Source organism: Ranitomeya variabilis, chromosome 4 (genome assembly GCF_051348905.1).
Source record: "Ranitomeya variabilis isolate aRanVar5 chromosome 4, aRanVar5.hap1, whole genome shotgun sequence".
NCBI classification, from domain to species: Eukaryota; Metazoa; Chordata; class Amphibia; order Anura; family Dendrobatidae; genus Ranitomeya; species Ranitomeya variabilis.
Window position 1 is genome coordinate 102,649,619 of NC_135235.1, and position 14,538 is coordinate 102,664,156.

At 44.9% G+C, this 14,538-nt stretch overlaps 1 protein-coding gene across 4 annotated transcripts in view; it reads left to right on the forward strand.

Annotated features, from left to right (window-relative positions):
* The window catches only part of MYPN (myopalladin), a 285,718-nt gene that overhangs the window by 91,464 nt on the left and 179,716 nt on the right, over nucleotides 1–14,538 (forward strand). The window contains exon 1 of one of the 4 annotated variants that reach the window (XM_077258988.1): nucleotides 6,521–6,676. The exons of the other annotated variants lie outside the window; for them this stretch is intronic. The gene's annotated coding sequence lies outside the window, so the exon portion shown is untranslated. Of the gene's footprint in view, nucleotides 1–6,520; nucleotides 6,677–14,538 lie in introns of those variants that run through there. 4 annotated transcript variants of the gene reach the window in all.

A 14,538-nucleotide genomic window follows, 5' to 3' on the forward strand; every position in this document is an offset into this window, starting at 1 on the left:
AGGGCCCACTCATTCCACTGAGTAAGCACCGACCATTTCCGAAATTTCTGACAATATATTTCCGCTTCATCATGCCCCTGAGAGAGGGCTAATAAAGCCTTTTCAGCCTGAATCTCTAGGTTAGGTTCCTCATAGAGCAATCCCAATGCCAGAAAAAACGCATCCACACTGAGCAATGCAGGATCCCCTGGTGCCAATGCAAATGCCCAATTCTGAGGGTCGCCCCGTAGGAACGATATAACAATCTTGACCTGTTGAGCAGGGTCTCCAGAGGAGCGAGATTTCAAAGAGAGAAACAATTTACAATTGTTCCTGAAATTCAGGAAGGTAGATCTATCTCCAGAAAAAAACTCTGGAATAGGAATTCTAGGTTCAGACATGGGAGTGTGAACAACGAAATCCTGTATGTTTTGAACCTTTGCCGCGAGATTACTCAGGCTGGAAGCCAAACTCTGGACATCCATGATAAACAGCTAAGATCAGAGCCATTCAAGGGTTAAGAGGAGGTAAGAAGCAGCTAGACAGCAATTAAGGGCTAGGCAGCAAAACTCTGAAGGAAGGAAAAAAAAAAATAAAAATTTCCCTTGAACACTTCTTTTTCTCCTGCTTCAGCCCAAACAATTAACACTTTGTGGGCCGGCTATACTGTCATGAATCCCCAATGGCTAGGGATAGCACAGGACAAGCAAAGTATAATAAATATCGGACGAGCTCTAGGGTGATGGAACCTGGGCTGACCGCTGCCCTACGCCTGACAAACGCAACTAGAGATAGCCAGGGAGCGTGCCTATGTTGGTTCTAGACGCCACGCACCAGCCTAAGAGCTAACTAGTACTGCAGAGAAAACAAAGACCTCACTTGCCTCCAGAGGAATTAACCCCAAAGATATAGTTGCCCCCCACATGTATTGACGGTGAAATGAGAGGAAGGCACACACATAGAGATGATGTATATAGCTTTAGCAAATAGAGGCCCGCTGAAAACTAGAAAGCAGAATGACACAAAAGGGGACTGAGCGGTCAGCAAAAAACCCTAATCAAAAAAACCATCCTGAGATTACAAGAACCCATGTGCCAACTCATGGCACATGGGGAGAACCTCAGTCCACTAGAGCAACCAGCTAACAAAGAGACATTCTAAGCAAGCTGGACAAAAAACCAAACAACTGAAAATCAGCACTTAGCTTATCCTGAAAGATCTGGGAGCAGGTAGGCAGGAACCAAACAGAGCACATCTGAACACATTGATAGCCGGCAAGGGAAATGACAGAAAGGCCAGGTAAAATAGGAAACACCCAGCCTCTGATGGACAGATGGAAACCAAAGGCCGCAACCCACCAAAGTCACCCAGTACCAGCAGTAACCACCAGAGGGAGCCCGCAAACAGAATCCACAACACTAAGGCTAGCAGAACCAGAGGTTCCAGCACTGCAAAAATAACACACAGAACACAAAGCAAAGCACCAAGCTATAGCTCAAGCAGATTAACACTGTTGTCCAGCAAGACTGGGAGGCAGGTGCTGGTTAATAAAGAGTGATACAATCACCTGACCCAAGACAAACCCAGCACCAGAGGAAAAAGACCAGCAGCCAGAACTCCACAAGAAAATGGCGGATAGTCACAAACTAAACAGATTCTAACAGTACCTCCCCTTTAACGAGGGGATCCTCTAGGCCGGGCCTTATTCAGAAATCTCCTGTGAAAAGCCTTAATTAACCTTGAGGCTGAGACGTCCACAGCTTTCACCCAGGAATTGTCCTCGGGACCGAAACCCTTCCAGGACACAAGATACTGTAACCCTCCTCTATACCACCTGGAATCAAGAATGCGTGAAATCTCAAACTCGCAGTCCTCATCAATTGGAGGAGCAAATAGCATAGCCACCTTATCTGGCGTGTCAACCTTCTTCAGCAAAGATACATGAAAAACTGCCGAGTTGACAATGTGAACCTCTTTGAAAGGTCCTACAAACTTCGGCCTCAACTTTTTAGAATGGATCTTCAAACGCAGATTTCTAGAGGACAAGCAAACCATGTCCCCAACAACAAAACTCGCCTCCCTTCTTCTCTTGTCAAAATATTTCTTAGACCTCCTATTAGCCTGTTTAAGATTATGGTGCACACTGGTCCAAACCCTTTCCAAATTTCCAGAAAAACTCTCCTCAGGCACCGCTGCCCCAATCCTAGAAAAAGGACTGAAAGAATAGAAAGGAGAACACCCAGCCAAAGAAGACGTATGATTATTGAGACCAAACTCAGCTAATGGTAGATATTCCGACCACATCTCCTGATTGTCCGCTACAAAACGTCTCAAAAACTGCTCAATGTCCTGGTTCTTCCTCTCGGTCTGTCCATTGGACTGCGGATTATAGCCCGACGAAAATGACAAATGAACCTTAAGTCTGTCACAAAAGGCACGCCAAAAGCGAGCCACAAACTGTGGTCCCCTATTGGAGACAATGTCCGTGGGAACACCATGGAGTCTGACAATCTCTTTCACAAATGCCCTGTCTTAGCGCAGGGTAATTTATTGAATGGGACCAGATGACACATCTCACTAAACCAGTCCACAACAACCCAGATAACAGAAAAACCCTCAGAGACCGGCAGGTCGGTGATAAAATCCATTGCAAGATGCGTCCCTGGAGAACTAGGAACCTCTAACGGGCAAAGCAACCCTGCTGCCGGACCATGAAAAGCCTTAGACCTAGCGCACACGGTACACTGACGCACCTACTTGACAATTTCTCGTAGCCACCCCGGCCACCAGAAACTCCGACCGATCGACTTTCTTATTTCGGAAATCCCTGGATGACCCGCCAAACAAGACTCATGATATTCCATAAACAAAACTCTCCCCCGGGCTTTAGGCACAAATAATTTCCCATACGGAGTGTTAGTTGGTGCCGCATCCTGGGCTTTAAGAATGCTATTTTCCAACTCAGAACCTAACGCTGCCACCACCACCCCTCTCTGCAGAATAGATTCTTCCTTTTCAGTATTAACCGCTGGGGAGAAACTTCGAGACAAAGCAACAGCTTTAACATTTTTTGACCCAGGGATATATGTCACAGAGAAATGGAACCGGGCAAAAACAATGCCCACCTAGCTTGACGGGCATTCAAAAGTTTAGCAGCATCCAGATAGATCAGGTTCTTATGATCAGTAAAGACTTGTATAGGATGTCTAGCACCCTCCAAAAAATGTCACCAATGCTCAAACGCAAGCTTAATAGCCAGCAATTCTCGGTTCCCAATATCGTTGTTGAGCTCCGCCTCTGAAAATTTCTTAGAAAAGAAAGCACAGCGATGCACCCATCCTCTCCCTCCTAGGACATAACAGCCCCCACTCCTACTGATGAGGCGTCCACCTCTACCAGAAAGGGCTAAGTCTCATCTGTCTGGATCGAAGCAGGAGCAGAGCTAAACCTCTCCTTGAGATGCTCAAAAGCCTCAACAGCCTCAGGGGACCATTGGACAGTATTGGAACCCTTCTTAGTAAGATCAGTAAGGGGTTTTGCGATAACAGAAAAATTCTTTATGAATTTTCTATAATAATTAGCAAACCCCAAAAATCTCAATCGGCTTCAAGCATTCAGGTCTAGGCCACTCCAATACTGCCTGAACCTTCACCGGGTCCATCTCAAATTCATCACTGGAAAAAAAGCACCCCAAAAAAACTAATTTTCTGTGCCACAAACTCGCATTTCTCCAGTTTAGCAAAGAGTGTGTTTTCTCTCAGAATCTGCAGAAACTCATGGACTCTCTGCCAATGCGACTCCAGATCGGGCGAATAGATCAAAATATCATCCAAATAAACAATCACACCTACCGATCAACGGCCTCAGGATGTCGTTAATGAAATTTTGAAAGAACGCTGGAGCATTTCTAAGGCCAAAAGGCATAACTAGACACTCAAAATGACCTTCCGGGGTATTAAAGGCTGTCTTTTATTCATCGCCTTCTTTAACCCGCAGCAAATTATATGCCTCACGGAGATAGATCTTAGAGAACCACATGGCTCCAACTAATTGGTTAAACAAATCCGGAATTATCGGCAAGGGGTAAGGATTGCGCACAGTGATCTTATTAATCTCCCTGAAATCCAGATACGGCCTAAGACCCCCATCTTTTTTTTTTTTTAAAAAAAAGAACCCCACAGCCACAGGGGACTTAGAGGGTCTTATATGACCTGCAGCAAGACTAGTCTGCAGGTATTCCTTTAAGGCCTCCCTCTCGGGAATCGTCAGATTAAATAAACGACTCTTAGGGAGAGTAGCACCTGGGACAAACTCAATAGTGCAATCGTAATCTCTATGAGGTGGTAGAGCTTGTGACTCCACTTCTAATAATACTTTCCAGAATTCCTGAATGGCTTCAGGTAGCTCATTTTTCACAACAGCAGCAATGTGTACATCACAACATTTCCCATAACACTCCTGACCCCGAGATCTTATCGTACTTGATGACCAGTCCAGTGCAGGATTGTGCATTTTTAACCAGGGTAACCCCAGGACAACTGGAAAAGGCAATTTATCAAGTACAAACAAATCTAAAGATTCCTGGTGTTCCATATTCACAGTGAGTGGAAACGCACCCATGCTCTAGAGGAGTGTTATCAATCGCCACTACAGGAAAAGGGCATGTTAAAGGTACAGAATCAATCTTATGCTTGTCTAGAAATTGTTGATCAATCAAATTAATTGCAGAACCACAGTACACCATCACTTGAAAATCAATTGAAAATGAAATTGAAAGTCAGCAGAGTAAATGTGTGCTCTGTCGTGCATTATTTTTGTATGTTCAGTAGGAATTTGTGGAGTAACTCCGCGCTGCCGTAAGGATAAATTCCAGGAAAATGTCAAGGATTCAGAGTGGTTTATTCAACACGTTTTGGGGTTCCTATGTCCCCTTCGTCAGGAAATACCACATGTATCCATTTCTCTGAAGTATTGGCACACGTGATGGCCAGCCGCAGCAGGAAGCCGGCTGACGCTACGCGCTACTGAAGAGGAATGGATAGTCACCGCTCTCTGCGATGAACAGTCCCGGTGAGTATTCTGGCAGCTGTGCTCTACTTGTGAGCAGCACATAATGTCCCTGCCATGCGCTGATTACAAGCATTAAGCAGCTGCTGGCACCGGAGCAGGATGCTGCGAGGGAGCGCTGTGTAGGTGAGTGTAATGGTTTTTGGTTTTTTTTATCTTTCCTGATGGGGCCATGTATACCAGGAACAGGGATGGGGCCAATTATAAAAGAAAAAGATGGGACCAATCATACCAGGAGCAGGATGGGGCCATTTATACCAGAAAAAGGATGGGGCCAATCATACCAGGAACGGGATGGGGACAATTATGCCAGAATAAGGAGGGGACCAATCAAACCAGGACTAGGATGGGGACAATTATACCAGAATAAGGATGAGACCAATCGAACCAGGATCATGATGGGGCCAATCATACCAGGACTGGGATGGGGTCGTGCATACCAGGACCGGAATTGTGCCAATCATACCAGGATAAGGTTGGCGCCATGCACACCAGGATAGGGATGAGGGGCCATGTGTATCAGAATGGGGATGAGAGGACCATATATACCAGGATAGGGGATATTACAGTACAGAATAGACCATTTTTTGCTTCAATTTTTTTCCCTAATTTCCTCCTCTGAAACCTAGGTGCGTCTTATAGTCCGAAAAATATGGTAATTGTTTTATTTGGTGATATTCATGTATTCAGAAACAAAATTCTCTCTCAAAATGGCTCGGCCTGCTCCTTAGCATCTATCGGCAATCTGATAGATGCTACTGCGCAGGCGCCACCTGCGTCGTTTTGTTAGAGGAAAAACAAATTGTCTCCACCAAGATGGCGCCGGTCACTTGGTGACCTTACGCTGTGAATTTTTCCTGTCTCCACTTCTTGTCTGAATTCTGCTGTTCCTAAACACTTTCATTTTTCAATGGTATCGCCCAAAGATGGTCACAGAATATTTAGGAGGGAAGAATTTTCTTAAACTGACTTGTTACACCCATCCCTAATATTAAAGGAGCATGCTGGTATGAGGGAGATGTTTAGAACGACCCAATCTTTCACCAATGTTAGTAAAGACAGACGGCACGGCAAGGGGCTGGATCTATACACTGGGGCAATGGGACTGAATGAAAAACCTGAACTCATTAACTAAGATGTGCCCCACTCTTTTTGATTATATAGTGTAACTGTTTCTTACAGATTTAATGGTTGTTCCTAAATTTTAAAACAATAAATTCTCTCATCTTGACTAGATAATAATAGTGGAAGTCATTAATTAGTATTTGGGGAGGCGAGTGTTTAGGAAATGAGGTAGGCAGACAGCGTATTTCTAAACTAAAACATTGCAGGAATGACGGGCACTCGCCTATCGTCTTCCTGGCCAATGAGGTGAATTGCTTTGTAGGCACATGGTGCGGAGTGCCCAAAATAACACAGGACCTGCCACTGACAAATGCTGCTTCTTCAGTGGTGACAGGTTGACTCAGCTACATACAATCATTTTCCTGAAATTTCAGGATAACGCATCTTGTCCTCCTGGATAAGCGCCTCTGTTCCATCAGGATTGTTTCATTTCATCTACTTTTCCCCTTGGACAATATCTATTGAGAAGAGACAGCCAGGGCTGGACACTCACACAGATTTCTAGGTAAATATGGAAAAAAATATATGTGTGACTTTATTACAATATCATACCCTTAGGAGAAAATATAATAAACATTTAACCAATATGATGGTAAGTTTCTGGTCCTGTAGACTTGTTAAGTGATACTCGCAGTACTTATAAATACCCAGTAATATGTTTGGAGCACGTCCCTGGCAGACTGTGCAATAAATGAGCTCTGTTAGTGCAGGTAGCAAACATGTTACCCAGGAGCTGCATTTTCTACTAATTAGTAATATTAGTTATTATCAACAAAAATATAACTCGTCTTTTTTTTTTTCATTTTAATAAAGGCAGACTTTATACTGGGCTGTGTAAAATGACCCTGCCGATTATATTTAGCCCAATGTGATTTGCACTGTAGATTAGAGTACACAACAGCTGCGGTGGTCGTATAGGAAAGGGCAGAGCTCCTGGGGACTCAGTCCTCTTCCTTCTCCAACAGAGCCATGATTAACAGCAGCAGATGTTTGGCCTAGGTAATGCAACCTTCATTAAAATAGCAGCACTCCCATCATCACACAGAGCTGGGCAGGGTAGCCATTCACATTTATTCCTTTTTTTATCACTGATGTAAAAATATTTTTTTTTAAATGCACGGATCAGAAATCAGTATTGAGTAAATATCAATAGCGTTCAATGGGTTTGAATGACTAAACACGGAAATTGATAATGAAAATTATGGCAAAATTTGCAATTCTGATATTACAATTTTTAATGATAACAGCCAACAATCAAACTAACAAAAAAGGGACTGCTATCATTATGTGTATGTTACTAGGACAATGATTTGCACCTCTAATTAGTATCAAATAAAGATGAGTGAACGTGCTGGGATAAGACGTTATCCGAGCATGCTCGGGTGCTAACCGAGTGTCTTTGGCATGCTCGAATAATATTTTCGTGTCCTCGCGGCTGCATGTCTTGCAGTTGTTAGGCTATCCCTGCATGTGTTGTGGCTGGACTCCTAGACAAAGAATTTCCAAGCGAAACGCGCGTCGGGTGTGGTGGGTCCTTTATGCAATATGGATGAGTTACAGTCTGGGTCTTTAACTATGTTGTAATATTCAGTCAGTTTAGTGGTGTATTATATGTATTACTTAGCATTGTGCTGCTATATTTTAGGGCACCTTATTATGCTATTGGCGCTATTAGGCATCCCTTGATACTTTCTTGGTATTGGTCTAATTGCCTGGAGTGCAAATGTACTTTTTCTAATCTTATGGTGATTACATAACAAAGCTTATATTTGACTAATATTTCACATTTTAACTACCTGTGTACACTTGTACAATGGACTATTTAATCTTTGCACTCTGAGACATTAGCCATACTAAAGACTCTGTGATTGGGAGGTTTACCAGATGTTTTTACCAATATAAACTTGTTTGGGTGTACCCACTTCTCTTTCCTGATACCTATTGTATTGTGTCTGACTTTTTATGATTATTTTATATGTAACAATCAATAAAATTTGTACCTTTTAATTCTTATTCTGGCCTTGTTAAAACATTTTCTTTTTTGGTGGTTTCTTATGCTCATGCTTTATGGCCTACTATATAGGTTCATTTTTGTGTGCTTAAAGTATTCACTAGCATCAGCTGTCCTTTACATTATTACTGGTATCATGGCCCCCATAATGGAGAACGCCTGTAGTAAGGCACTTGAACACTGAGTACTGTATATTTTTGGAGGCTATAATAACAACTGATTAGTGGGGATGAAGGGTGTTGGACTCTCAGCAATCTTATATTGATGATCTATCCTGTGGATCAGCCATCAACATCTTAGTCCTAGACAACCCCATTAATTTTACATTTAGGGAGCATCTACATATTGGTTACATATTGGTGGTATTGCTGAAGATGTCAGCCAGGAGCAATGTGTAGAATACTGATACATAGGTTGGAATAGGTAAGGTGGTCTACAGCAGGGACTCAGAGACTGGCAGTAGTACCATGGATGATCTGGAACATGATCTTATAACAGGCCTGAAGTCATTAAAGTACCTGTCACGATTGTGTTGTCGGGTGTTACCAGGACCAGGGGCTCCTACCCTGTCCCTAACGCTAGGGATGCCCTAGCTCGCCCTGTTCCCCAGGTTACTTCTGATGGTGAGGACATCAGGGTAACGTACTTTGCATTAGCTCCTGAATCTGCTCTCAGGTTCCTCAGGGATGCAGGGAGTAGTAGTGTGCCGTAATACATCAACCAAACTAACAAGATAATACAAATAGGGATAAATTAAAATACCAATCATACAAATATACTCACACATACAACAGAGGAATGCACTGGGGAGTGGAGGATGGGGTTAAACCAAAGTAGGAAAAGAAAGGGAATTATCACACACTCAAAACCTAGCAACAGCCACAGATAAACACACCAAACGCCTTCTCAAGCTACAAACCACCATCTCCTAACCATGCAGCTGAAATGCCCGCCAGGGCTGTGGGGTATTCGGTACTGGGTCGGTACTTAAAAGGGATGTCACGGTGGCGGCGACCCGGTCCGTGGCCCTGGGCACCCAAGTAAAAGGGAATGTCCTTAAAGGGGTTTTGAATAAAGTTTGTGTTCGTGACGCCACCTGTGGTATTCGGTCAGGGATGATGATGCTGCTTAAAGGGGTCCTCTGGGGTGATGTTATGGCAGTAGGGATGGTATGGCTTCCAACAGGAAAAGCTGGGTCCCCAGGGCTCCCAGTGTGTTTGGCAAGGATGGTGTGGTGCCGGAAAGAAACGGAGGACACGGGGTTGCAGTCTCTTTACCTTTTTACTGAAGGTTCAGGCAGCCACAGTCCAGGGTACCAGATCACAGGTGCAGGTGTGGTCCGGCCGGTTTGGAAACGAATCTGGAATCCCCCTTACCAGGTGGGGTTGGAAGCCTTCCTACTAGCACCGTGGTGTTGTAGTCCCTTGCTGCCTTAGGCCTCACACAAGGTTCTCACGTTATCTCTCTGTCCCCCTTTTGGTAGGACAATACCTGTATGAGAGGTAACTCGAGCCTTTTTATATGATCTCTATCTAGCTCTATGCATTACTGTGTCTTCAGGTGTATGTGTATGGAGGACAGGTAACTTGCAATCTGCTGTCCTGCCGGTTTCTGCTGTGAGATGTAGAATACTGCGCAACCTCGATCTTCCTGCTAGCGGTATCTGCTCTCAGCGTGGAGGAAGCCCAGTCGCACCTTCTCTCTCCAGCTCTTAACTTCACCTTTACTTCTTTCCTCCTTCACGCTCTCTACAATCAGTTCTGCTTTCCTTTTTCTCTTTCCAGAAGCTGCAGCACTTCTCGTGGCTGCGCGGCCCCTCACTTGCTCTCTCCTCTGTCTCTCTGACAGATTGACTAACTTTCCCTCCAGACCAGAAGATATATATAGGTGAGCCACCCACAAGCTGGATCAGAGCTCCCCCTTCTGGCCTGGAGTGTGAATATGTTGCATGTTCATGAATACCTGATAAGAGGAATCCTTCATCGCTTCCAAGCGTGACATCACTCTCCCTGTGAGGAAAGCAATGCCACTGTGACAACCAGGAACCTGGGTTGTCACACAGCATAAGCTAGCTCTGACAATGAGTGCTAACCAGGACCCAGATTATATAGGAGAGAGGAGTGGCTAACAATGAACAGCTGAAAGCCTTAATGCAGGAAAGCTTCCAGGAGCTCTCAACTGAGCAGATTAACCAATGCACTGCTAGAAAGAAACCTACACCGTTTAATAAGAAAGTGAAATTCTAATCAGTGCAGGAGTAGGAGAAATCTGACGCTGTGGTCTTCAGGCTCCTCTCTCTCGCGGTAAACCTGTGACAGTACCAGAAGTAAGCAGAAATGAAAGTCAGGGCTACTAAGTTCATAAACCTGAATTAGAAGATCCATAAGAATGCCAAAGCAAATAGATAGGAATGACTAATCACAGTCAGGCTAAGCTCACACACGTCTGTATTTTCTGTCTGAGTGCTGTCCATTAACCCCTTCCCGACCTTTGACGCATACACGCTGCGTCATGAAAGTCGGTGCCAATCCGACCTGTGACGCAGCGTATGCGTCATGGAATGATCGCGTCCCTGCAGATCGGGTGAAAGGGTTAACTCCAATTTCACCCGATCTTCAGGGACAGGGGGAGTGGTGCTTCAGCCCAGGGGGGGTGGCTTCACCCCCCCGTGGCTACGATCGCTCTGATTGGCTGTTGAAAGTGAAACTGCCAATCAGAGCGATTTGTAATATTTCACCTAAAAAACTGGTGAAATATTACAATCCAGCCATGGCCGATGCTGCAATATCATCGGCCATGGCTGGAAATACTGATGTGACCCCCCCACCCCACCGATCGCCCCCCCAAGCCACCGATCTGTCCCGTAGTCCCCTCCGTCCTGTGCTCTGCTCCCTCGTCCTCCTGTCCGCTCCCCCCGTGCTGCTATGTCACCCCCGTGCTCCGACGCCCCCCGTGCCCCGATCTCCCCCCCCTTATACTTACCGAGGCTCCCGGTGTCGGTCTGTCTTCTCCATGGGCGCCGCCATCTTCCAAAATGGCGGGCGCATGCTCAGTGCGCCCGCCGAATCTGCCGTTCGGCAGATTCGTTACAAGTACATTTTGATCGCTGTGGTAGGTTCTATCACAGCGATCGAAATAAAAAAAATAATAAATAAACCCCCCCCTTTATCACCCCCATAGGTAGGGACAATAATAAAATAAAGAAATTTTTTTTTTCTTTTTCCACTAGGGTTAGGGTTTCAACTAGGGTTAGAACTAGGGGTAGGGTTAGGGTTACGGGTAGGGTTAGGGTTCGGGGTAGATTTAGGGTTATGGCATGTGCACACAGTGTGGATTTGGCTGCGGATCCGCAGCGGATTGGCCGCGGATCCGCAGCGGATTGGCCGCTGCAAATTCGTAGCAGTTTTCCATCAGGTTTACAGTACCATGTACACCTATGGAAAACCAAATCTGCTGTGCCCATGGTGCGGAAAATTCCGAGCAGAAACGCTGCGTTGTATTTTCCGCACCATGTCAATTCTTTGTGCGGATTCCGCAGCGTTTTACACCTGTTCCTCAATAGGAATCCGCAGGTGAAATCCGCACAAAAAAACACTGGAAATCTGCTGTAAATCCGCAGGTAAAACGCAGTGCCTTTTACCTGCAGATTTTTCAAAAATCGTGCGGAAGAATCTCACATGAATCTGCAACGTGGGCACATAGCCTTAGGGTTAGGGTTGGAATTAGAGTTAGGGTTGGAATTAGGGCTAGGGTTGGAAATAGGGTTGAGATTAGGCTTGTGGTTAGGGTTACGGATAGGGTTAGGGGTGTGTTGGGGTTACAGTTGTGGTTAGGGTTGGGATTAGGGTTAGGGTTGGGATTAGGGTTAGGATTAGGGTTGCAATTAGGGTTACGGGTGTGTTGGGGTTAGGGTTGTGGTTAGGGGTGTGTTGGGGTTAGGGTTGTGATTAGGGTTATGGCTACAGTTGGGATTAGGATTAGGGGTGTGTTGGGGTTAGTGTTGAAGTTAGAATTGAGGGGTTTCCACTGTTTAGGCACATCAGGGGTCTCCAAACGCAACATGGCGCCACCATTGATTCCAGCCAATCTTGCGTTCAAAAAGTCAAATGGTGCTCCCTCCCTTCCAAGCCCCGACGTGCGCCCAAACAGTGGTTTACCCCCACATTTGGGGTACCAGCGTACTCAGGACAAACTGGGCAACAACTGTTGGGGTCCAATTTCTCCTGTTACCCTTGCAAAAATAAAAAATTACTTGCTAAAACATAATTTTTGAGGAAAGAACAATTATTTTTTATTTTCACGGCTCTGCGTTATAAACTTCTGTGAAGCACTTGGGGGTTGAAAGTGCTCACCACACATCTAGATAAGTTCCTTGGGGGGTCTAGTTTCCAAAATGGGGTCACCTGTGGGGTGTTTCTACTGTTTAGGCACATCAGGGGCTCTGCAAATGCAACGTGATGCCCGCAGACCATTCCATCAAAGTCTGCATTTCAAATGTCACTACTTCCCTTCCGAGCCCTGACGTGCACCCAAACAGTGGTTTTACCCCCACATATGGGGTACCAGCACACTCACAACAAACTGGGCAACAAATATTGGGGCCCAATTTCTCCTGTTACCCTTGTGAAAATAAAAAATTGCTTGCTAAAACATCTTTTTTGAGGAAAGAAAAATTATTTTTTATTTTCACGGCTCTGCGTTGTAAACTTCTGTGAAGCACTTGGGGGTTGAACGTGCTCACCACACATCTAGATAAGTTCCTTGAGGGGTCTAGTTTCCAAAATGGGGTCACTTGTGGGGGGTTTCTACTGTTTAGGCATATCAGGGGCTCTGCAAACGTAACATGATGCCCGCAGACCATTCCATCAAAGTCTGCATTCCAAAACGTCACTACTTCCCTTCCGAGCCCCGGCATGTGCCCAAACAGTGGTTTACCCCCACATATGGGGTATCAGCGTACTCAGGAGAAACTGGACAACAACTTTTGGGGTCCAATTTCTCCTGTTACCCTTGGGAAAATAAAAAATTGTGGGCTAAAAAATCATTTTTGAGAAAAGAAAAATTATTTTTTATTTTCATGGCTCTGCGTTATAAACTTCTGTGAAGCACTTGGGGGTTCAAAGTGCTCACCACACATCTAGATTAGTTCCTTGGGAGGTCTAGTTTCCAAAATGGGGTCACTTGTGCGGGAGCTCCAATGTTTAGGCACACAGGGGCTCTCCAAACGTGACATGGTGTCTGCTAATGATTGGAGCTAATTTTCCATTCAAAAAGCCAAATGGCGTGCCTTCCCTTCCGAGCCCTGCCGTGCGCCCAAACAGTGGTTTACCCCCACATATGGGGTATCATCGTACTCAGGACAAACTGGACAACAACATTTGGGGTCCAATTTCTCCTATTACCCTTGGGAAAATAAAAAATTCTGGGCTAAAAATCATTTTTGAGGAAAGAAAAATTATTTTTTATTTTCACGGCTCTGCGTTATAATCTTCTGTGAAGCACCTGGGGGTTATAAGTGCTCACTATGCATCTAGATAAGTTCCTTGGGGGGTCTAGTTTCCAAAATGGGGTCACTTGTAGGGGAGCTCCAATGTTTAGGCACACAGGGGCTCTCCAAACGCGACATGGTGTCCGCTAACGATTGGAGCTAATTTTCCATTCAAAAAGTCAAATGGCATGCCTCCCCTTCCGAACCTTGCCGTGCACCCAAACAGTGGTTTACCCCCACATATGAGGTATCGGCGTACTCAGGAGAAATTGCCCAACAAATTTTAAGATCTATTTTATCCTGTTGCCCATGTGAAAATGAAAAAATTGAGGCTAAAAGAAATTTTGTGTGAAAAAAAAGTACTTTTTCATTTTTACGGATCAATTTGTGAAGCACCTGAGGGTTTAAAGTGCTCACTATGCTTCTAGATAAGTTCCTTGGGGGGTCTAGTTTCCAAAATGGGGTCACTTGTGGGGGAGCTCCAATGTTTAGGCACACAGGGGCTCTCCAAACGTGACATGGTGTCCGCTAGCGATGGAGATAATTTTTCATTCAAAAAGTCAAATGGCGCTCCTTCCCTTCCGAGCCTTACCATGTGCCCAAACAGTGGTTTACCCCCACATGTGAGGTATCGGTGTACTCAGGAGAAATTGTCCAACAAATTTTAGGATCCATTTTTCCTGTTGCCCATGTGAAAATGAAAAAATTGAGGCTAAAATAATTTTTTTGTGAAAAAAAAGTACTGTTTCATTTTTACGGATCAATTTGTGAAGCACCTGGGGGTTTAAAGTGCTCACTATGCTTCTAGATAAGTTCCTTGGGGGGTCTTGTTTCCAAAATGGGGTCACTTGTGGGGGAGCTCCAATGT